Source organism: Eleutherodactylus coqui, chromosome 8 (assembly GCF_035609145.1).
Source record: "Eleutherodactylus coqui strain aEleCoq1 chromosome 8, aEleCoq1.hap1, whole genome shotgun sequence".
In the NCBI taxonomy this organism is placed as follows: domain Eukaryota; kingdom Metazoa; phylum Chordata; class Amphibia; order Anura; family Eleutherodactylidae; genus Eleutherodactylus; species Eleutherodactylus coqui.
The window spans coordinates 38986058-38995484 of NC_089844.1; positions in this window are offsets into that span (position 1 = coordinate 38986058).

Genomic DNA, 9427 nt, shown 5'->3' on the forward strand with positions numbered 1-9427 from the left:
GAAGAGTTGAGATGGCTGACACTTTTTGGAAATCAAAGCCAGTTAAAGAAAGTAGCTTGCTTAAATCTAAAAACTTTCGGGAGCCACAGTAGTTTGGTACTCCATCATCGAGACTACTGGACATCTCGTCCCAGGAACTGCAGAAGCTCAACTTGTCCAGACAGTAACCGATTTAATAAGCAGGTTCATCCTTCCAATTACCACTAAACTGTCATTGTCACCGATAAATGCATCTCTACTTGCCAAGTACACCGGCCCGGAGGCCATCAGTTCTCAAGTCTACACATTACACAGCATTCAGTGAGGCAGAGGTTATTGCCCCTGACCCAATTAATCACGGAGCTGAAATGCTCGGATTTTTCAGCAAGTTTACACATTCCCTTCATCAAACAAGACGATCTTGTTCAGCGAGATGCTACTTCTAGATGAACCGCGCTTCCAAGTGGTTTCAGATGACGAGAGCTTCAGCCATGTGACAAGTTACCCCTTCTAATAGCCATCATGGGCTTTAAAGGGGAATGTATCACCAAGAGTTTTTTTTTTTTTTGTTTTGTTTTTTTTAACTCACAGACCGTGAAACATTCCCTGTTTTACCAATTTGTTTTCAGATTAAAAAAAAAAAAAATTTAAAATACATTCTATTGTTAGTACATAATTATGAGGGCAGCCATCTTGCCCGAGTCGTACAGATATGCTTTAGAGTAGCCTCATGGATCATTCACACAATGGGCAGAAGACGACTCACTGACTTCTTTGGAAGAATGTTGTGGGCATGCTTTGTGCAGAGAGGGGTAGGAGGTGAGCTGTGACCATTACCTATTGGCAATGGTGGATCCTGTGTTATCTATATATAGGCGTTACCTTTCACTGTAATCCTGCCTGTGATGAGATAACTGCTGAAAAGTTCTCCCTACTGAACAGGAAGAGCCAGACTTAGTAATCTTAGGGTCCTTTACATGGATGACTGGAGCCCAACAGTCGTCCCAATGATTATGGCTCCTGTGCTTTCATTCAGAGTAAGCAGGCAGTGGTTCATAGATGAATGGCTGCCTCATAGCACGGCCCGATCACTGGCAGATTCTTATGCCTGCATTAGCAGAACCAATGATAAGCGAATCAATCGTTGGCTGGGTTTATACTGAAGGATTATCATTCAGTTCGGCTCCTTCTCGACAAGCCGATTCTCATTTGAACGAGCAAATGACATCACCGCTGGCTCGTTATATATCGTGCAGCCCGTTAGACAGGGGGATTCGTCATTGACTCCTTCAACGAGAATCGTTTAGCTAATGTAAAAGCTTGAATGAGCGCCGTTTAAACAGTGAGAAGTGAACGAGCCGACGATTTGTATGCCTGGGTGAGCGAGACGTGCAGAATTATCGTTCGGCATTCACTTTCGCTCATTGGAAAGATAATCTTTCTGTCTAAAAGCACCCCAATGCATTGGATCATGCAAAATGCAGTTCATACTGATCAGTACAACAGCGCCCTTAGCGGTCAGCGTGAAACTGCACGATTATATAGGATTATTTTTATTTTTAATCTACATCGCAATGAAAAATAAAGTTAACATAACAACTTGATTTATACTGTAAGTGATTTTTTGACATTCCCTTTAGGTAAAAAAACAAAACAAAACACTATGGTGATCACTGTCCTGGAAGCGAAGCCATTGGAGTTCAGTGTCATATGTTCAATCATCAAAATACTAAGGACCACCTGTCTGTCCGTGAGTTACATGCTCTGCCCCCTGATCACATGACGTTGACATCACCACAGGTCCTTTATTCCTGTGCAGATTACGGGCGGACTACATCCCCTACAAACGCCCGCGGCCTCAGTTGCTATGGAATACTAATGACCACCTGTCTGAGTGACATGTGAAGATTCCGCCGTCATGGGATCAGTCACCGGGGCTCTGAACTTTATTAAAAGCCTGCAGAGCTGGACAGCAGCCGTGTGCTTACAGGACCTGTGATGTCAGTCATGTGATCAGTCACCTGTGTGGAAGGTGTCTGGAGGTCACATGACCAGGGGGTGTTCATGGTGTGCAAGACTCTGTTGTGCTGCTTGTGATCCCTGTTGTATGGGATGAAGAGTATGTAGCAGAGCTGTGTGGCGCATTGCACCACTAGAAACACTGGTGCTATAATTACTAATCAAAATACTAACAACCTTTTTTCCGTGAGTTACATGTGATGTCACCATCATGTGATCAGTTACTGGGCCTCTGAGCTCCACCCCTGATCACATGACGGTGACGTCATCATAGGTGCTCCATCCCTGTGCACAGAACAAGGAATGTCATGTGATGTGATCAGTCACCGGGGCTCCACATGGCTGCTGTCCGGCTCTGCTGGTTTAGCACCTGTGATGACGTCACCGTCATGTGATCAGGGGCAGAGCTCAGAGCTCCAGTGACTGATCACATGACAGTGAGTCCTGTAAGCACATGGCTTAGTAATAAGTAGTAATCCTTATAATGATTACCAACCAAAGGTTAATTGTTTTGCGTGTCCGTTTTCCATAGCATCTTTGGGCCTCACGTATAGAATGGATCCCTTACGACCTCGTATAGAAGTCATAATTTTGTATTACGGAGCCGTAGGTAATGGAGGCTCACCGCTGTATGGCGCCTCTGTACTGCAACCCATTCGCTCCTAAAAGCGACCCTTAAGAGGAGAATACAGTCATAATATGGCATCGGATGTGCGATATGTCCGTATGAAAGTTACCCATAAGTCAAAAGCCAAAAACAAAAAACACAGAACGGGGTCCTATTACCAGAAAAGACAAAACAGCTCTTTACATGGGGCAGCAGCATCAGCTTTGGCCGTCCCCTACGAGGCCTCGTCAATAGCCGCAACGTAATACTAGATCTACCTGCAGCTTCCCCAGGGATATCAGAGCCATATAAAGGGGCTGTGTGCCCAGAAACCTTCACACCAATCTACAAGATATTTAATGGAACCTACGGCGCCCAACATTGTACAAAGCCAAAGAGCCAAGTCCGCAGGTCCGCCCTACGACCAAGATCCTAGAGAGTCTGGCTGATAACCATTCTGGTTCGCTCAGGTTTGCAGCGTGCCGTTCCATCTAGTTGTACTTGTGCATATAAAGTGTTTTTGTTCCCGGCTGGGCTGCCCGTACCCCAGAGAGGGAGGAGGAGACAGGATTAGACCCTGCGGAGACAGGAGCCGAAGTGTAAGATACGTATCCCGGCCGCCCAGCCCCCCACCAGAACAATCACCGGTCTGTAATACCGGCACCTCCAGTAAACCTCAGCCCTGCGAAGTTATATACAGTCACCGCTTGCAGACCAGGAGAACGTATAGAGATGGGCTCTACCGCACCATCCTGCAAGTATGGCCTCAAATCCATCAGCAGTATATAGGGGTCCTCGAGTCGCCCCCTTCTGTCAAGTTGCTAAGGCTCTTCAGACAATTCCTTGTTCTATCCATCTGGCTGTCATTGTAGCTACCTGGGCTTGTCACCCAGCTTCTCCAGATGCCAGATTGGCAAGGCTGCCCAGATGAGTGATGCATAACTAAGTAGATGGAAGTTCTACGTTCCGGAGAGGGCCTCTTACTTCAGGACCCTCCACTATTAGCCCAAAACAGAGAATGGCTACACTTCCCCAGCACCTCCATGAGTTACACAGACAGCCTATTAATTTGTAGTGGGGGCTTGAAAACTCCCCTCTGGGAGTTTCTCCTCTGGGGGGGCTGCAGGGAAACAGAAAACTTGTATTGATGGCCAGGGTAGCCATAGATCCATATATTGGACAGTCCATTTTTAGGCTATGTTCACTCTTTGTTTTGCTCTGGTTTAGACATGCACAAAAAAGGAAAAAAAATAAAAATGCCCCCCCCCCCCTCCTTTTTTTTTAAATATATGCATTTTATAGAAAATGCATGCGAATTAATAAAAGTGTTCTTTCTTTTGTAAGTTTCTGAATCATTGCAATAAACGCATTTAAAAAAAAAAGAACTTTCGAAATGCAGCCTCAGGGCTCAGTCGCACGGGCGTTTGTACGCGCAAATTTTTAAACGCATAACTGATGAGTTCAAAAATTTGCGTGACCTAAGCGGGCGGCGCGGCGGAAGAAAGCGCTGCTAGCAGCGTTTATCCGCACAAAAGAACTCGGTCACACGGGCGTTTTGATGCTCAAAAGAGCGCTGCCCGCTATCCTCTGCCACAGAGAATCGCAAAATGCTCTATGTCACCGTGTTTTTCTGCAGCAGAGGTCTCCATTATTACAGTATTGATGGAGACTGCGGAAAAACACGCGTTTTTTCACAATCACCAGCAGTGACTTTTTGTTTACCACCGCGGTACTCCTGTGGCATAAATCTGCAGGCGTATCCCGCTCCGTCCAAATATTCCAAATTTGCCGATCATCCGCTGTGCTGGAAACGGCACCCAACGCCATTCAACAGAAGGTGGCGGACTGCAATAACCTGCCGCGTTGGGAGGGGAAGCTGGCACCGCCGGACTCTGAAAACTTACAAGTTGGTAATATGCCAACACTTTGTAAAGGCCCATTTACACCAGCCGATGATCGCTCAAACGACAGTCTGAGTGACAGCTTTGAGCGAACATTTTGCATAAGCCATTAAGTAGCTACTCAGCTACTTAATAGCAATTAAGTGTGCAAATAAAGCCTTCACTGAACCCGGTTAATAGCCCGAGGCCATTATCTGCGCTCAGATCCTTTCTTCTCCAACAATGCCGTAGAGAACTGCTGATAAGAGTGAATGACGATTTTTAGGTTGGACTGAATTTAACGACCAGCTAGCACTGCCTGAAAAGCGCACGATAGGCGTGCATTTCGACGCGTCGCTAAAACGATTGCCGATTAGCGTTTTTTTTTTAGGAATCATTGGCTGGTGTAAATCGGCCTTTAGATGGAAAACCCCTCCAAGACAGGCAAAATACTGCAAATAGGACATTATGGGCCAGCAATAAGACATTCCACAGAAGGCACCCCGAGAAGCTGATGTGGGCATCCTGGCCGCACCGTGGCTGAAATTTGTCCGTCTGACCATTAAGCGATTGCCATGTAAGCAACTGGGTACCATTTATGCAAGTAGATCAAAGACCTAAAAGCTACACTGGGTAACTGGCGCTTCCAAACTTGTGTGCAAGTATAACTATGTGGCGATGCAAGCCAGTGGTCTCCAGATGTTGCAGTCAGACATGCTGGGGGTTGTAGTTCTGCGCCAGCTGTAAACCCACAGGTTGGAGATCATCACAGCAAGCCATCCATCAGCTTCTGGAAATGATACACTCCACAGTAGTGTGAGAGGCTGGTGGCGGCGGCTCATCTGGCACGGGGCGCTGCCCGTCACTCACTACGTGGCACAGCTGCACAGACGGATATTTTTAGACAAAAACAGCTTAAGGCAACTTCCAAGAAGGTCATAGCTGACAGAAAGGATCTCCCCCGCTCCTAGGATTGGCGCTACTACATCATAACACTATCGGATCCGAGTCGGCTGGGGAAGTTAAAGGGCCATCAAACCTACCTTATAAAGAGGTATAGTAGCGTTATAAGAGGCGAAGCTGGTAGAAAAACATAGCTGCTTCCAAACACAGCGCCACCCTTTGTGGGTTGTATCTAGTATTGCAGCTCAGCTCCCATTCACTTTAACTGAGCTGCAATACCACATACAGCCCTACAGACAAGGGTGGCGCTGTGTTTGGATGAAAGCAGCCATGTTGTTCTAATCCTGGACAACCCCTTTAAAAAGGTTTCTTAGCACTCAAGATAAGGGGGCAGCCACTTCCAGTCACTCATCCTAGGAAGAAAAGGCTGATAACAGGGAGTAATAGTTTGCATAGACAACCTCTTTTTAGTAGTGGTGTCTGAGGGGGGGGGGGGGGGGATTAAGATAAGTGGAGCCTAGTTATCTGCTTATCTCTGTCCATTCATGCTTGTATTTGGCAGAGATCAATGGGTACAATAAGGGGTAGTAGAGAAAACCACTTATCTCCATAACTTAAAAGGGTTGTACAGGACAATGGTGCTTTTACATGGGCCTATAGTCGCTGACAGACACAGGCTCCATGGGTTGGCCTTTAGGCACTTAGGTGCCCAGCAGTTGTCCCATGTAAATAGGTACTTTTAGAAAAAACATGGCTTCTTTCTTTTAAAGACAGTGCCATACCCGCCTACAAGCTGGGTGAGATACTACTACTCTGCACCAGTCACTTCAGTAAAGCCAAGCTGCAATATCAAGCCAACCCATACACAGGCGTTGCAGTTTTTTCCTATTCTGTACAACCTCTTGGGCCTCATTCACACGGCTGACAGCGGTTTTGCCACAAGAAAAATAGTGGCAAAAATTGCGTCTTTGTTCCCGCCGATCGCCCCGTACACACTGCAGCGGCTCCATTTGGTATTGCAGGAACTTTTCTCAGAGGCACTTTTGGGTTTTGCTTTCCTGTTCAGATATGGAAGCGGTGAAACCAGCACCGAAAGGACCCGACGGACTACACGGGGGTTATGTGGTTAGGACAGAGTAGTGCACCGCGCCATCTTATCCGGTGTAACAGAACTCAGCAACAGAGGTTCCGGAAGAGCCCGGACCTGGTTATGAAGCAAGATTTGGGAAGGTGTGGAATCTACACCGGCACATGTCTGCTGGTAGGCGACTTAAAGGGGTAGTCCACCTCTACAGATATCGGTCATTGATATCTCAATGGGAACTGTGCCAGCATTGCCACCCTGGGTTACAGCTACATGTACCAAGCGATCCATTCCTATTCCGTACAGATTGACAGCCAACCGGATGGGGTCTTGATAAGTGGACCTCTGCTGATCAACCATTCATAACCAATCCTGAGGATCGGTCATCAGTATTGTGGACACCGCCTTTAACCTCACCTACTGGAATGCTACCAGCAGCAGGGCACAGAGCCACCTAGCTCTCCCAATCTTGCATGGTTTTGTTGCTAGGCAAGTTTGCCATTCGTCACTGCAGAAAAGCCAAGTGCCATCTGTCAGCGCATGCTGGGAGTTGTAGTCTACAACGGCTCTTTCAACCATATTAATCATACTTTTGTGAGTAAATTAAAGTGAAGCAGCGCTCAGCGTCGCCTCGCTGGATACATGAAGCAGAGTGGGCTGTAATAATTCCTTCCATAATCCCAGGTTAGAAGGAGCGCTGCTCCGGAGGAATCTGCTGCCTTTCATCTCAGGCTAATAGCTCATTGTTCCAATTAGGCGCAGAGTTCCAGGAAACCACAATATATATGCAGATGGGGTGAACATGAAATCTGCTGCTCAGGAGGGGGCGCTCTTATTAACCAGCGATGAACCTACAAGAGCGTGTTAACCGGGAGAGAACCTGTTAGAATGTGCGGCCTTCAGCAAGTGTCCTCACCACAGCGTCTCCTCAGCCAACCATAGGCCACTTCAATTCTACAGTCTGCTTGTAGTATTAGGGCTCATGCCCACGGACGGATTTCTGCGGCGGAAATCCGCCGCGTTATGCCACAGCTATTAGGTTCAATTGAACGCAATAGCTCACAGTGTTCACGCTGCGGAATTCTACGGCAGAATGATATAAACCGCGGCATGCTCTAATTGTAGCCAATGGATGCCGGCCGTCACGCTATACTTGTGCTGTGAGCACAGCGTAAGTATCACGTGATTACGTGTCACTGGCCACGTCATCCCCCACTGCCGGTGAGACGTGCACTGTACTGCACATGCGTGCCAGCTCGCCGGATGGGATTCAAGCTGCGGATCTGGAGAGGCGAGTATGGGGTCTTTGGGCAGGAAGAGGGGGCATCGTGATGGACACCGCTGCGATATTCTGCCGGCACAGTCCGACACAGCCGTGGGCATGAGGCCTTAATTTACATCAAGAGTGGAGTCACTCAATGTATATACATTACTTATCCTGTATTATACTCCAGAGCTGCACTCACTATTCTGCTGGTGGAGCCACTGTGTACATACATTACTTATCCTGTCCTCCAGCAGTAGAACAGTGAGTGCAGCTCTGGAGTATAATACAAGATGTAACTCAGGATCAGTACAGGATAAGTAATGTATGTACACAGTGACTCCACCAACAGAATAGTGAGACCAGCTCTGGAGTATAATACAGGATGGAACTCAGGGTCAGTACAGGATAAGTAATGTATGTACACAGTGACTCCACCAACAGAATAGTGAGACCAGCTCTGGAGTATAATACATGATGTAACTCAGGGTCAGTTCAGGATAAGTAATGTATGTACACAGTGACTCCACCAACAGAATAGTGAGACCAGCTCTGGAGTATAATATATGATGTAACTCAGGGTCAGTTCAGGATAAGTAATGTATCTACACAGTGACTCCACCAGCAGAATAGTAAGTGCAGCTCTGGGGTATAATACAGGATGTAACTCAGGATCAGTACAGGATAAGTAATGTATGTACACAGTGACTCCACCAGCAGAATAGTAAGTGCAGCTCTGGGGTATAATACAGGATGTAACTCAGGATCAGTATAGGATAAGTAATGTATGTACACAGTGACTCCACCAGCAGAATAGGGAGGACAGCTGTGGAGGATAATACAGGATGTAACTCACTATTCTGCTGGTGGAGTCACTATATGCATACATGACTTACTCTGTATTATACTCCAGAACTGCACTCACAGTAAGCCATGACAGGCTAGCACTTGCAGCGTTGAACAAGACTCTCCTCATCTCTACATCTGCAACTGATAAAACATCTGAGACGGCAAGTGTTTCCTGTGTAAGCAGCGCGCTCCATCCAGCGCAGTGCCAGCCGCCGCCGTGTGTAGTTCTGCCAACACGTTGGTGGAATGTTATACTGATACATGGAGGATATCATCTCAGGCCCTTCCCTTGACACATAGCACGTTATAAGAAAAGAAGGGGATATCTGGCAGAAAATTATTCAGAAAAATTAGTGTTTTTTTCCTTTCTTAAAGTCCCCGACGACCACAAATTCAGCATTAAATCATAAATGACTAAAGTGATCTTGCACCATTTATTCCAAGTTTTCTAGTTTATGAATAGAATTCCAGAATTACAGTATAGACTGACACACAAGCAAGGCAGAAAGGGTATGTAACTGCTTACCTATGCTCCATTCAGGGTCTGAGTGAGCACAGCTTGAGGTATCGCCCAGCAAGTCCTGCGCTGCACTGCGCATGCACACCAGCAGAGAGTCTCACTGCGGATCTGGAGAGGCGAGTGTGGGGTCTCGGGGGGCGCCGGGTCGGATTCCGCTGTGATATTTGGCAGGCGGAATCCAACCCGGCCGTGGGCATGAAGCCCATCACACAGGCTTCACAGACTTCAAAACAACAAGTGTAAAACATCCGCCTCTAATTAGTTTGGGGGTAATTAGACTCTGGGCATCCGCAGCAGAAGTGCAGCTTCCAAACTTGTGCCA